Source organism: Eurosta solidaginis, chromosome 4 (genome assembly GCF_040869045.1).
Source record: "Eurosta solidaginis isolate ZX-2024a chromosome 4, ASM4086904v1, whole genome shotgun sequence".
Lineage (NCBI taxonomy): Eukaryota > Metazoa > Arthropoda > Insecta > Diptera > Tephritidae > Eurosta > Eurosta solidaginis.
In genome coordinates this window covers 142,987,521-143,002,442 of record NC_090322.1, presented here as the reverse complement: position 1 = coordinate 143,002,442, position 14,922 = coordinate 142,987,521, and the positions used below count along the sequence as shown (strand labels likewise).

At 39.6% G+C, this 14,922-nt stretch overlaps 1 protein-coding gene across 4 annotated transcripts in view; it reads right to left on the bottom strand.

Moving 5' to 3' along the window:
• The window catches only part of Vav (Vav guanine nucleotide exchange factor), a 257,307-nt gene that overhangs the window by 122,540 nt on the left and 119,845 nt on the right, over positions 1-14,922 (bottom strand). The window lies entirely within an intron of this gene.

Below are 14,922 nucleotides of genomic sequence, written 5' to 3'. Positions count from 1 at the left end.
GCGCCTGGCCTACGCTGCATTATTCACACTTTCAACAACAGACATCAAACTTAAAAACAAAATAATCGGCCGATGCCGAACAAAACAAAAATAACGTCTTTTATTTTTTTAAGTTACTAACCCGAAGGTTGCATTTAGTAAGTAAGTATTAGTGTAAAAATGTATTGTAGTACATAAGAAGTTTCAGAGTTGGTATTTATTTACAATAGCACCATTAGTAGCGCAAAGTATTTTACGACACTTGACCTAACTTAGGGATTTCATAAGATCCCAATGAAAGTCAACGACATTCCAAAAACGGCATTTTCATCCATGAATGGAATTTTTCCGGCTTCCTTTCGGCCTCAAAAATGCACCCTCTATCTTCCAGCACATAATACACGATGTGCTAAAAGACTTTTTTGGCCGTATTTGCTTCGTATACAACGACGATATTATAATTTTCAGTAAAAACGAAGTTACTCACCTAAAGGATAGTGAGACTATCCTTGCCAGACTTTTAGCTGCGGGTCTCAAAGTTGACCTTGAGAAGACGCAGTTCCTGAAGACAAGCGTGGAATTTGTTGGCTACATCATGACTTCTGAGGGAATACTTCATGACCCAAAGAAGGTGAATTCCATTAAGAACATACCGCCAACGTCTAACTTGAAAGAGCTTTCTAGGATAATCATCGTATGATCGTATGATCGTATGATCGTTCGGAATTGTGCAACTATTGCAAAACCACTCACTAGCCTTAACCGAGGAGAACATGCACGGGTAAGGGCAACGCAATCGTAAAAGATGCCCATTAATTTGAACAAAGAAGCGCAGGAAGCGTTTCAACGAATTTCAAGAAGATATTAACGACCTCCTAAGTTATGGCTTTCCCTAACTTGACAATATTTCATTCTTACGACCGATGCCTCCGATTTCGCTATTGGAGCGGTGCTATTCCAAAACTACGATGGCAAAGACAAGCGCATAGCATTCATATTGCGAAGCCTAACCGCTACAGAAGAGGCTTACGCAACAAATGAAAAGGAAATTGTTGCTATAGTGTGGGCTTTGGATAACATCCGGAACTACCTTTATGGCGCGAAAAAATGCTCATATTTACAGACCATCAACCACTAACCTTTCGTTTAAGCAACCGAAACTACAACGCCAAGCTAAATGGTTGGAAGGCCAGTGTGATCTACATACATAAATACATGTACAAGCATCCGAACATGACCTACATTCAACGCGGTCGACACCAATAAGCGCAATAGAAGTCGATCGGCCAATAACATGGCCATTGAAGTAGGCTAATGAAACTGCGACGCAAGCAATCTACTGACTAATACTGACTCAGCGAACTGAGCCATGCACTAGGCCCTGTGGAAAGTGCTTGGGCAAACAGAAAAAAAGTGAGGAGTTATGGAAGGTATTTTCTGTGACTAAATAGTTGTATAAATAGAATTAAGTTTGAAAAAATTAAACAGAATGAGCACAACAGTGAAACTAAATAGTCACATGTTTTTATCTTCTTCCATTCAAGCTTTCGGCAACCTCACGGCTGCCTACTGACGGCGGATCTCTCTCTGCCTTATAAAGAAGATAGACCTAGATAAAATCACACAAATCCTACCACGGGACCGCCACATGGCGATCCTGCCAGACCAAACTAATCCCAACTCTAAAATTTTAAAAGCAAATGAACAGCTACAAGGAAAACACCATCAGCAAGGTTGAAATTGACAAAATTTTCGCAAAATACGAAAATCTTATAGAAGAGGCTTACGTTCCTCAACAAACAAGTAAAATATCAGGAGAGACTGCTCCACCTTACACACCAACTCCCATCAACACCGGCCCAAAAAGGCTAACAATCGAGGAATACCAAGCCCGACAACAAAAGAAACAGGCTCAAACAACTAGCAATAACAAAAAGACGTACAAGCGCAAAAGAGGCGGCAGACTATACCAAATCAGAAAAACAAAGGCCATCCTATTTAGGGTTTTAAATATAGAAAGTAGAACAGAAATAAGGAAGGACATAATTAGTAAAATTAAGCAACTAAAACACTAAGTATGGTAACGACCTCCTAAGTTCTGGCTTTCCCTATCTTTGACAATCTTTCATTCTTACGACCGATGCCTTCGATTTCGCTATTGGAGCGGTGCTATTCCAAGACTACGATGGCAAAGACAAGCCCATAGCATTCATATCGCGAAGCCTAACCACTACAGAAGAGGCTTACGCAACAAATGAAAAGGAAATAGTTGCTATAGTGTGGGCTTTGGATAACCTCCGGAACTACCTTTATGGCGCGAAAAAATACGCATATTTAGAGACCATCAACCACTAACCTTTCGTTTAAGCAACCGCAACTACAACGCCAAGCTAAAGGGTTGGAAGGCCAGGATCGAGGAATACAATTAGGAGATAAATTATAAACCAGGAAAATCTAGCATCATAGCACGCACTATCTCGGCTAAAAACTTACGCAAACCCCCTTACCACGTCCACATTCGCTGTCGTTAGTCGAAAGCAACCACTGGGTCAAGAGCGGATTTATTGTCGTAAGCAATACGAAAACGGTTAAATCCAAAATGTCATTTTTGCTGCCAAAACAGAGGTCACAGCACTCAATGCTACTACGTACAACGTTTGGAACTTTGCGACGCGGAACTAATTCGCCAGGTTAAGCTTAGTTTTGGCTGCACATTCCAGAAGCTCGACATTATCGCACATTTTTGGGGACACGTAGCGTCAGAACACAATCCTGGAGATTGTGCATTGACGGGCATCTCCCCACCGCGTCTTCCTTAACATCAATTATGGTCGCATGGGCCATAATGGCTTCAAAACGACTTTTCTTTAAAGCTAATCACTAAACGTATAACAGATCTTGAACCAAAATCAACCAAGGCTTTACACCTTGCTTAAACTACAGAGGAATGGGAGTTGATAAGCAGATGGTTTGCCAAAGTCAAGCGAATTTTAGATTAATGTGATTCATCTAAAATGTGCGCATTTCCGCAGTGCGATGCAATAGAGGAAAGCGCATATCAGGTTCATTAACTTGTGCTGAAATTCGAAAAGCCGAGCTTGCATTGGTAAAATATACTCAGCTTAACGCTTTCGGACAAGAAATTTCTCAATTATTTTTTTTTTTATTTAAACTCATAACGAGTTAACTGGTGCCAAACGGCATAGCCGCAAGTACGCGCTTTTTAAAAAAGACTTGGCGTCCGTCTTTGTCATCATTCAGCATATAATAGCGCGCTTGGATTTCACATACACGCAAAAGATACCAATATACTTGGTGGAACAAGTGCAGTCCACATTAAGGCAGGGAACTTCCAGTATCCTGGAATTCCACGATGAGAAGGAAAAGAAATTATCAGTAATTGTAAAAAACCAAAAGTGTATTATGAACCAAATACTGCTGAAGTCATTTACGAAAAGTAAAAGGAGAATGCCCTAAACAAATTTATTTTTAAGCTCTTCCCGACTATGCCGGTGATCCACGCTGGTTGACGCAAGCCACAGGGGATATATCTTTGCGGCAAGCTTCGTAAGCAGTCGAACCGAACCTAGAATGGGCACTGAGAATGGTTAAATTAGAAATAGACCAGCAAAGCTTAAGGAATGATCAGGTCTGACATGGAGGAATTACAGCCACGTTGGACGTGACTTTTCGTCATATGTATCACTTTTTAGTCAAACCCACAAATTTTTCGGGAAATGTGAATGAACAAGGCCCGAAATTTCTGAAAGAAAATATGTGGAAGAAAATCAATATAATAGGGCAAATGGTGAATCTTGCCAAGATATGCCAGGGACCTGAAATACGAAGAGATGAATTTTTTAGAAGAAGGTCCGTTCCAAATGCTCGTTATATAAATTTTCAGATATAAAAATTTGGTAGTTCATTTTATGTAATGCTTTATAGGACAAATGCTATGCTTTTTGTTCAGTGAATTGTTTGAAGTAAAAAGGTGGAACATACACATTTGGACCATTGTGGTGTGTCGCAACTCGGCAAGGGAGTGGAGGCACCACAATTGTGTTTTGGATAAGATGCAATAAAATAAAAGAGAAGACGAGATATTTCTCGTTATTAATAATTATTTATTTGAAGTGAAAGAAATTGAATAGAACAAATAAATTACCCCTTATATTGAAATATGGCGGGGCTCCTCGGGACGGTGATAGCTGTGGTTCGCTCGACAATCGCTGAAAAAGTAGACGATTGCCTTGTCGAGGACAACCGTTGAACCGCAGGAAAAGTCTCCGGTTTTAAGGGGAAGCTTCCCCACACAGTTGTACCGGCATGTATGTGTGTATGTACTGACAACTAAACCCTACATATCTACACATATACATGCATGTGGGCGAACTAGTGATCGATAAAGGTGTGCTATTAGGGTGGCGCGAGTTAATAGTAATTTAACCTTGGGGTCTAAACACATTAGTGAGGAATGCAAATTGTTTAGCAGCGCATCGACCAAGAGTTAAGTTTATAGATCCAGATATAAAATTTAGCGAAAAAGCAACCTGAACTCCGACGCTTGAAACCTATGCCTATCACGGTTGCCGACGGATGCCTTCCACGGTAAATCGATATAATTGAAAGGCTTGGTATTCTCAAAACAGATCGACAATGCAGTTCGGGATTTAAATTATGTTGATAAAGACGAACCATTACACTCCGATAACCGCAAAGCTGTTATTTATTTTAACTGTTATTCGCGAGGTAACTATTGCGGATTCAGTAAAAAGTGTAAACAAAATTATTTATATCAAATTAAGTCTGAGTTAAGTAAAATATTAATTATTTGTCACATTTTTGAGTAAAATATAAATAGACCTCTTTTAATAAATAGGTCGTAACAAAAGTTTTTTTTAAAAAGCACATATGTAAATCGGACATTCTGATAACACCGACGGAACAAAGGAAGCCGTTTGAAAAGGTTGTCACTTAGGAAAATGTTTTTATAGGACAAATATTAAGCCTGAAATCATTCCAAAAATTAGTAAAGGATTGCAGTGACAAACTATACTGCAGAAGGAATATGAAACTATAATCTCGGATACCGTAATAGGCATAAATATGTTAGTTTTTTGGGATACCTTTGCCTTCCCAGACCTGGCTAAAGGTCAGACTATGCATGAAAAGATTGTCGCATCGCCTAAATATCGCGGTATTTTACCAGGACTGTTAAGGACGGCGCCAGACCAGGAACGCTTGTTAATTGGCGTCCGAGTAGGAAATCATGCAAAATAAACAATAAAGGGGAAATACAAGGAATACTTGATCTTTGGAAACACTTATACATAGTAGGATATTGTAGGACGTGAGTTAAAAGTTTTTAGTTACAATGAACCAGAAAGGGAAAAACAACAAGTAACCTTGTTCATCTAAAATTTTGTAGTAAAGAAATGTGCATTGAGTGAAATGGCCTTGGACAATTTTAAAATAAAACAAAAAAATAAAATAAAACGTTGAAGAATAAACATAAAAAGCAAAAAAACACTGTTAGATCAAATTTAGGAACGGAAATTATTTCACTGGTATTTCAGTTTTTAAAAAACAAAACGCGCCGTTAATAGAAGCGTTTCCAGTATCGAGACGGGCAGCGTCTGCGGGGTTGTAGTTAACTTTAAAGATCATAGTTTGAATTAAGTTTTAATTTGGAAACTCGACGGTTCAGACGCTGATCGGAATTAAATAAATGTAAGTTGAACTTATTTAATTGACGCCCAATAGGATTGATGTAGTTCGCGTCGATTGTTTAAAACCCGCGGACAATGTAAGCCAAGAATTGGTGACTATGTTGAAGTAGTAAATGAGTTTTTAGAGGCTTATGAAGAAATGCGAATTCATTTTTTACATTCCCATTTGGATTTCTTCACCGAAAATCTTGGAAAACTCAGTGATGAACACGGAGAACGATTTCACCAAGTAATAGCAGCGATTGAAACGCGTTTTGTTGGCTGGAATCAGATCAGCATGCTGGCTAACTACTGCTGGCCGCTCAAACGCGAAACTGATGATGCAGTCTATAAACGTAGGAGATCAAGCATACATTTTTACAAAGTCACAAAATTCAAAGTTTGGCGTAATAAGAATTTGAAATATAAAATATTATCACTAATTGTATTCAAAATCAATTATTCCTTTTTCTTTATATAACTAATCCCAACATTGTTTACAAAATCACGAAAAACTATATCAAATATATTATTATGATGAATTATTTACAAAATAAATAATACGAAGACACTCTCGTGTAGCATTACCAAATGCACCTCTCTGCCAATGCATTTTTTATGCGTATATCAATATCGACCGCATACAATCAAATTACATCGACCCACATAAATTATATTAAACCAGCGGGATTTCAACATCATATACAAATGCCGACAGCAAGACCCATATCTGTTTACATTCGTCAACTCTATTTGACTGTCATATTGACCAACCCGCTAATCAGTATGACTGAACGTCATTAACAGTTTGTCAATGTGCCTGCCAAAATATTTATATGTACACAATAAGAAATATCTATAATTAGGTTGTTGTTGTTGTAGCAATGCTTCGCCCCACCTAACAGCCGCGACCGATCACAAATTGTCACCAATATCCTCTAACGGGAGTCCAAGGAAACTTGCCGTTTCAACAGGGGTGGACCATAAGGAAAGGGGTGTTAGAGGCGTTGGTTACACATTACAATTAAAGAGATGGTTGGTGTCATGTGGGGACACATTGCAAGCGGGGCATACATTTTGTATGTCGGGGTTGATTCTGGATAGGTAAGAGTTTAACCTGTTACAGTATCCAGAACGAAGTTGAGCAAGAGTGACACACGTTTCCCTGGGGAGTATGCGTTCCTCTTCCGCGAGTTTTGGATACTTTTCTTTAAGTACTGGATTCACCGGGCAATTCCCGGCATAAAGGTCCGACGCCTGTTTATGGAGTTCACCAAGGACCTGCTTGTGTTTTTTCGCTTCATACGGCTGTGTTTTCAGGTGCCGTATTTCCTCAAAATGCTTACGGAGATGACTCCTTAAGCCCCTATGCGGTGCTGGTTCATCAATCAGATGTCTGTTGGGATGCTCAGGTTTCTGGGTATTCAACAGGAACTGTTTGGTCAGCATCTCATTTCTCTCCCTGATGAGGAGTATTCTCGCCTCATTATGCAGATGGTGTTCTGGGGACATAAGAAGACAGCCCGTGGCAATTCTGAGAGCAGTATTTTGGCAGGCCTGTAATTTCTTCCAGTGGGTAATTTTTAGGCTTGGCGACCATAAGGGTGACGCGTAGCACGTAATCGGCTGGCTAATTGCTTTGTATGTAGTCATGAGCGTTTCTTTATCTTTTCCCCAGGTACTGCCAGCGAGGGATTTGAGGATTTTTTCAAGGCTCTGAATTCTCGGAACAATTGCGGCTGCGTGCTCACCAAAATGTAGATCCTGATCAAACGTCACACCCAAGATTTTGGGGTGTAGGACAGTCGGTAGCGTAGTGCCATCGACGTGGATGTTCAAAATGGTCGACATTTGGGACGTCCATGTTGTAAATAAGGTCGCGGAAGGCTTAGTCGGTGATAATTCCAGGTTTCGCGAGGCGAAAAAACTGGAGAGATCAGGGAGGTAGCCGTTTATTTTATTGCATAGCGCATCGATCTTTGGGCCTGGGCCTGTGGCCATTATTGTGCAGTCATCGGCGTAGGAAACGATTGTGACTCCTTCTGGTGGTGAAGGTAGCTTAGATATGTAGAAATTAAACAAAAGTGGGGATAGGACACCACCCTGTGGCACCCCTTGTTTAATTCTCCTTGGTTTTGATGTTTCGTTTCTAAATTGCACCGATGCCTGCCGACCACCCAGATAATTTGCGGTCCACCTTTTAAGACATGGGGGAAGGGTAGACCCTTCCAGGCCTTGCAGTAACGAGCCATGGTTGACCGTATCAAAAGCTTTTGATAGGTCTAACGCTACGAGTACTGTTCTATGGTGGGGGTATTGATTTAAACCGCAATTTATCTGGGTGCTAATGGCATTTAGCGCGGTGGTAGTGCTATGGAGTTTTCTGAAGCCATGCTGATGAGAGGCTAGCTGCAAATTTGCTTGGAAATAAGGGAGCAAAATGGCTTCAAGCGTCTTTGCTACTGGCGATAGGAGAGATATCGGACGATACGACTCACCTATGTTAGCTGGTTTCCCAGGCTTTAGTAGCGGGACCACCTTGGCCATTTTCCATTTCTCGGGTATGACAAAGGTGGAAAGAGACAGGTTGAAGACATGCGCTAAATATTTGAAACCCTCTTTCCCTAGGCTTGTAAGCATCGGCATGGCTATGCCGTCTGGGCCCACTGCTTTGGATGGTTTAGCACGACCAATGGCGTCCTCAACCTCTTTAGCGGTGATGGTGATTGGTGACACGCTGAATTTGTGTTTATGTGCGTGTCTATTGGCTCTCCGTCTATCTTTGTCGACCGTAGGATGCATTATGTATTGTCGGCAGAAAGCGCTTGCGCATTTTCTCGCATCCGACAGCACTTTGTCGCCAAAGGCGATGGAAACTTTGTCTTTGTGCTTAGTCGGATTCGATAGAGACTTTACGGTGGACCAAAGTTTACCCACACCGGTAGAGAGGTTACAACCTCTTAGGTGCTCCTCCCATTTCGCCCGCTTGTGTTCGTCCACAAGCAATCTGATGCGTTGGTTTATATCCCTTATTTGGGGGTCGCCTGGATCAAGCTTTCTTATAAGGTCACGTTCTCTCGCTAAGTTTGCGGCCTCCGCCGGGAAGTTGACGCAGTTTACGAGTTCTGCGCTCACGATTGAGATATCTGGCGAACTGTGACAGCTTCCTACCATACGTGTGGGGGCGTCTCCGTTTATTGTGCAGAACGTCGTTTCTTCTATTTGATCCGCCAACATCTCACCCCTACTGTCCGCCCGCAAGTTTGAATGCCATAGATCGTGATGGGCATTGAAATCGCCTAAGATAATGCCATTGTTGCCAGTGAGTAAGGCTCTTATATTAGGGCGGTATCCCCTGGGGCAACAGGTGGCAGGAGGGATGTAGATGTTGATGATTTCTAGGTTTGCATCGCCTGACCGGACAGATAGGCCTTGACGTTCTAAGACATTGTCCCTGCGGTCGATGCCAGGATCAAATATATAATATTGCACAGAGTGGTGTATGATAAACGCGAGGTTGCCTCCATTTCCGCTCTCGCGGTCTTTCCTGTGGACATTATACCCAGAGCAGGTCTGCAATGCAGATCTTGCTGTGAGTTTAGTCTCTTGAATTGCAGCAATGCGGATGTTGTGCCGCTTCATGAAATCGACTATCTCCGTAATCTTCCCAGTTAGTCCATTACAGTTTAACTGCAGAATTCTGAAGTGCATAAGGGGAGACGCCGCCACTCTGGGGGTAAGTGACGGGTGACTACGCCTGGGATGTGGAAGGCCAGGACGCAATTGCTGTTGTGGCCCTGGGAATGGGCGTCCTTGGGCAAGCATTGGGGTACCCGGATGATTTGGGTTTGCGACCTGGCAACATGGCGCGATGAAACCCGTCGGGGGGTTGCCGTCGCGGAGACCAGAACATCTAGGAAAGTGGCACCACCCAAGGCAGGAGCTGCATTGGGCGGATTCGCAAACCTATATATTCTGTGCTGGCAAACGGTGCAAACGGAGGTAGGGACTAAGAGTCTGTTTCCCTGACCTGCACGATTGCTGCCGGAAGAGAGGGGGGGAGAAGACGGCGGCAGGGGCTGATGCTCAGCATTGCTACCGACTACGAAGGTAGTTGTTGTTGTTGTTGTAGCGATAAGGTTGCTCCCCGAAGGCTTTGGGGAGTGTTATCGATGTGATGGTCCTTTGCCGGATGCAGATCCGGTACGCTCCGGTACCACAGCACCAATAAGGTGCTAGCCCGACCATCTCGGGAACGATTTATGTGGCCACATTAAACCTTCAGGCCATCCCCTCCCTCCCCACCCCCAAGATCCATGAGGAGCTTAGGCGTAGTCTACGGGACGCCCTTGGGCGTGAACAGCAAGGAGCCACAAAAGATTTATAAAAGTTACGTGGACGTCGGGTTTTGGGATCAAGCCCAGAACAACCTGTCCGATGCAACCATCCCTTGCACGAGACACACTGAACAGAGTATGACCGTCCTAAAAAGATTCTTTTCCGGCAGATGCAGCAAATCCATTTCTCAGGACCGGGGTCAGGAGACGGACCCGGATTGGATTCGATACCTTCCCGGAGTAAGAGAATATGGAGCAGTCCTGCTGCAAGGAGCTGCTGGGAGGATGACAATTTGTGGGAGGGACGCAACAAATTAAATGGGGTCACACTGAAATGACAGTCCTTGGTCGGGAAAAATCCCGAGTCGCTCCGGTACATAGAACCGACTGCCTTGGGAAGCGTCGATGTCGTGCCACTTCAGAATCGTGGATATGATTTCAGTATAAAATCACTACAGCATTTTGTAAACTCAAAATAAATAAAAAGGAACGCTGATGTGTAGCGTTAGAATATTAATTTTACAAAATGCTGTAGTGATTATATACTGGAATCATATCCACGATTCTGAAGTGGCACGACATCGACTTTATGGTGGGAGTTTAATTTTCTTGTTTACAATAAGCTTCATAACTTAAACATTTATAAACCGATTTTGATAAACCACTTGCTCGGGATAAATAGTTCTTTGAGAATGAATGTGAACAAGTAATTTTTTTATGATATATTACATAAAAAAGCGTCAAACTGTGAAAAACGGGAAAAAGGGTAAATCTTAACTTTCAGAAAATGTCCCAATTTTTTTGTATAAAGTATTAACAAATATACATATATCAGCTTAAAGTTTGAATCTTCTTCTTTCCAAAACCGTAAAGCAATCGAAAATCGAATAAAACATGACGACGTTATGATTGTTAGAGTGCAAGCAGTAGACGAAAAACGGGTTTTAAACAATAACTTGAAAATTTGGGGGTGTTAGACAATTTTGAAACAAATTATCATGATGTACTCGTCAAGGCCTACAACATACACTAGGCCACTTGAAAACTGCAAAATCACTGTAGCACCGTGTTATTGGTCAAAATTTACACCAAATAAATGACACTGAAGGTCACAAGGATAGTCCCAGTTCGCTGCTTTTCACAAGAATAGCTGCCATTTCTGGACGAGGATAGATACTAACTTAGAGATAATCCTATATATAAAAATAAGTAAGAATATTTGGATTTGATTTTAGTATGGTCCTATCCTCACAGCCTACGTACTAATACAGGAATAATAATAAAAGAAGCAACCCTGCATGAGGTGCGCAAATGAAAAAATTGCGTCTCCAAATTCCCACGCACACTCGCATTGGCTGGATGGTTCTGTATACATATACTCCTAGGATACGGATCTCACCAAACCGAAGACCAAATTATGGTTAAATGATCCGGCGAAAACCGTGCAATTTCTCTCAATTTATTATGACGGCATATAGAAATATTCTTTTAAGTAACAACAGAATATCATATAGGATTTTTTGGATAATGAGAAGGATTGTCCTTCGAAAAAAAAAAATAAAACTGTTATGTATCGAAATATGAAAAGATTAGCATCGTGGATTGAGAATGATCTAGAAAATGTCCACACACACTGGCATTGGTTGGCTGATTCCGAATGTCTGTACTCCTAGAACGGACCTCACCATGCCGAACGCCAAATTGTGGTTGACGAATCTCGCGAAATCAGTGCGATTTCTCTCAATTTTTTATGACGGCATATAGAAAAGATTCTATCAAGTAACAACAGAATGTCATATAGGATTTTTTGAGAATATGAAAGATTGTCCATCGGAAAAGAAAGTAACGAATATATGAAAAGATTACACTCAGAGAAAAAATCGTTCTAAAACAAACGAAACAAGTTCAAAATTAAGAACATTCGTACACAAAAGTCTTTTATGTACGCTTTTTCTTAACTCGTGACCGATGGGCTTGTTTTAAGAACGATTTTTCCAAGCACATCGTTCGTATTTTATGACCAGTTTGGTATTGATGTGTGAACCTTCTGTGCTCATGTCAAGCACTACTTGGGCTTGATTTAAGATTTTGCGTTCCTACGCTTCGAGAACAATATGTGGTCGATTTAACATTTTTCGGTCTCAATTCAAGAACGGTTTGTGCTTGATCTTTGGGGGGAGTGGGAAGGCACCATGTTGTTTATTTATAATTAATAAATAATTTTTTTGTCATTAATAAAAAATATTAATAATAACAAAAAAACTATTATTAGAATCCAAAAGGTTTAAAAAACGCATAATATGCATTTTTTCATATATTTCTATCGAGAAAATTTTTCTTATTTATGATGCAATCTGAATATATATTACCTGTGCATATGTGAATGGAGCTGAACGAAAAATAAGAGTTAAAAAAATAGAATATAAAAAAATTGTTTTAAAAAACTTCAGAGTTTGACGGTGATCGAACTCGCGCCACACGATCGCAACCGCAACATCATAGCCGCTGAGCCACTACAACTGCTTGATAGCTTGTGCCAAATGTTGTATTTAACATTGTAGTGCACACGAGTTATACCGTTTCTTTTTTTCTTGAACTTAATTTAAGAACATTGTTCTTAATTTAAGAACATTGTTCTCATTAAAAGAACATTTGTTCATATTTTAAGACCAGCCGTAATCTTTCAAGAAAATGGTTGTCAGTTCAAGAACAAGGTTGTTGTTTTGAGAACACGTCGTTCGTTTTCATAACAAAAAAGTAAGAACTTGAATTGAGTCCGGTGGTGCTGGATTTTAGAACGGCGTTTTTCTCTGAATGTAGTATCATTGATTAAGAATGATCAAGAAATGTATAATAAAACATATATTTTATTTCCAAATCAGCTGTTCTCATTCTGGTTCGATCAACCCGTTGAATTAGTTTCAACAGTATGTCAAAGAATGTGTGTTTACTGAAGAATCGTCTGACGGATATTAATGAACATATATTTATCAATGCTAAGAAAAGTTGGATCATTTTACGAATGAACTGTTACATTTTTTTTTTTGTTTTTTTGTAGATCTTCACAATTGCTGTTGGAAGGTTTTTTATATGTGTCTAGCTCTAGTTTTCTAACCGTTTTGCTTACTACCATTTTTTGTTTTTACGTATGCGAAATTTTCCATTTAGCTTACATATATATCTATGTACTAGCATACGCATCAATTTTCCTAGAGTTATGTAAATATGTATATGTTATGTTGCATTTGTAAATATATATTCAGTTATGTGTCTTGTGCACTTTAAAATTTGTTTTATATATATGTACATATGTATATGCATGTACGTAATATATAGCGTGCACCATTAACTAGAATTATATATTTAAATTAAAAACTAAACACATATGCTTCTTCCAATCTTTCCTTTTTCTAACTGACTTTTTTGCAACTGCTAACGTAGTTTATATATTTTTCTTTAAATATTTATAAATAGTGTGGTATATATATATGCATTTACATATATGTATGAGAATATATATATATATATATGTATATATATGAACATTTCTATATTGTTAAAGCCTTTAACTTGATGTGCGTGCCTGTAGCATATAGTTTATAATTTATATATTTGATGTACATATGTATTTATTTTTATCGTACCTCAAAAACTGTTTACTTTATCGGGCGGCAGATTTTTATACTCAGTTGAGCAGAGCTCACAGAGTATATTAAGTTTGATTGGATAACGGTTGGTTGTACATATATAAAGGAATCGAGATAGATATAGACTTCCATATATCAAAATAATCAGGATCGAAAAAAAATTTGATTGAGCCATGTCCGTCCGTCCGCCCGTCCGTCCGTCCGTTAACACGATAACTTGAGTAAATTTTGAGGTATCTTGATGAAATTTGGTATGTGGGTTCCTGAGCACTCATCTCAGATCGCTATTTAAAATGAACGATATCGGACTATAACCACGCCCACTTTTTCGATATCGAAAATTTCGAAAAACAGAAAAAGTGCGATAATTCATTACAAAAGACCGATAAAGCGACGAAACTTGGTATGTGAGTTGAACTTATGACGCAAAATAGAAAATTAGTAAAATTTTGGACAATGGGCGTGGCACCGCCCACTTTTAAAAGAAGGTAATTTAAACCTTTTGCAAGCTGTAATTTGGCAGTCGTTGAAGATATCATGATGAAATTCGGCAGGAACGTTACTCCTATTACTATATGTACGCTTAATAAAAATTAGCAAAATCGGAGAAGGACCACGCCCACTTTTAAAAAAAAATTTTTTTTAAAGTAAAATTTTAACAAAAAATTTAATATCTTTACAGTATATAAGTAAATTATGTCAAGATTCAACTCCAGTAATGATATGGTGCAACAAAATACAAAAATAAAAGAAAATTTAAAAATGGGCGTGGCTCCGCCCTTTTTCATTTAATTTGTCTAGGATACTTTTAACGCCATAAGTCGAACAAAAATTAACCAATCCTTTTGAAATTTGGTAGGGGCATAGTTTTTATGGCGTTAACTGTTTTCTGTGAAACTGGGCGAAATCGGTTGATGCCACGCCCAGTTTTTATACACAGTCGTCCGTCTGTCCTTCCGCATGGCCGTTAACACGATAACTTGAGCAAAAAGCGATATATCTTTACCAAACTCAGTTCACGTACTTATCTGAACTCACTTTATCTTGGTATGAAAAATGAACGAAATCCGACTATGACCACGCCCACTTTTTCGATATCGAAAATTACGAAAAATGAAAAAAATGCCATAATTCTATACCAAATACGAAAAAAGGGATGAAATATGGTAAGGTAATTGGATTGTTTTATTGACGCGAAATATAACTTTAAAAAAAACTTTATAAAATGGTTGTGACACCTACCATATTAAG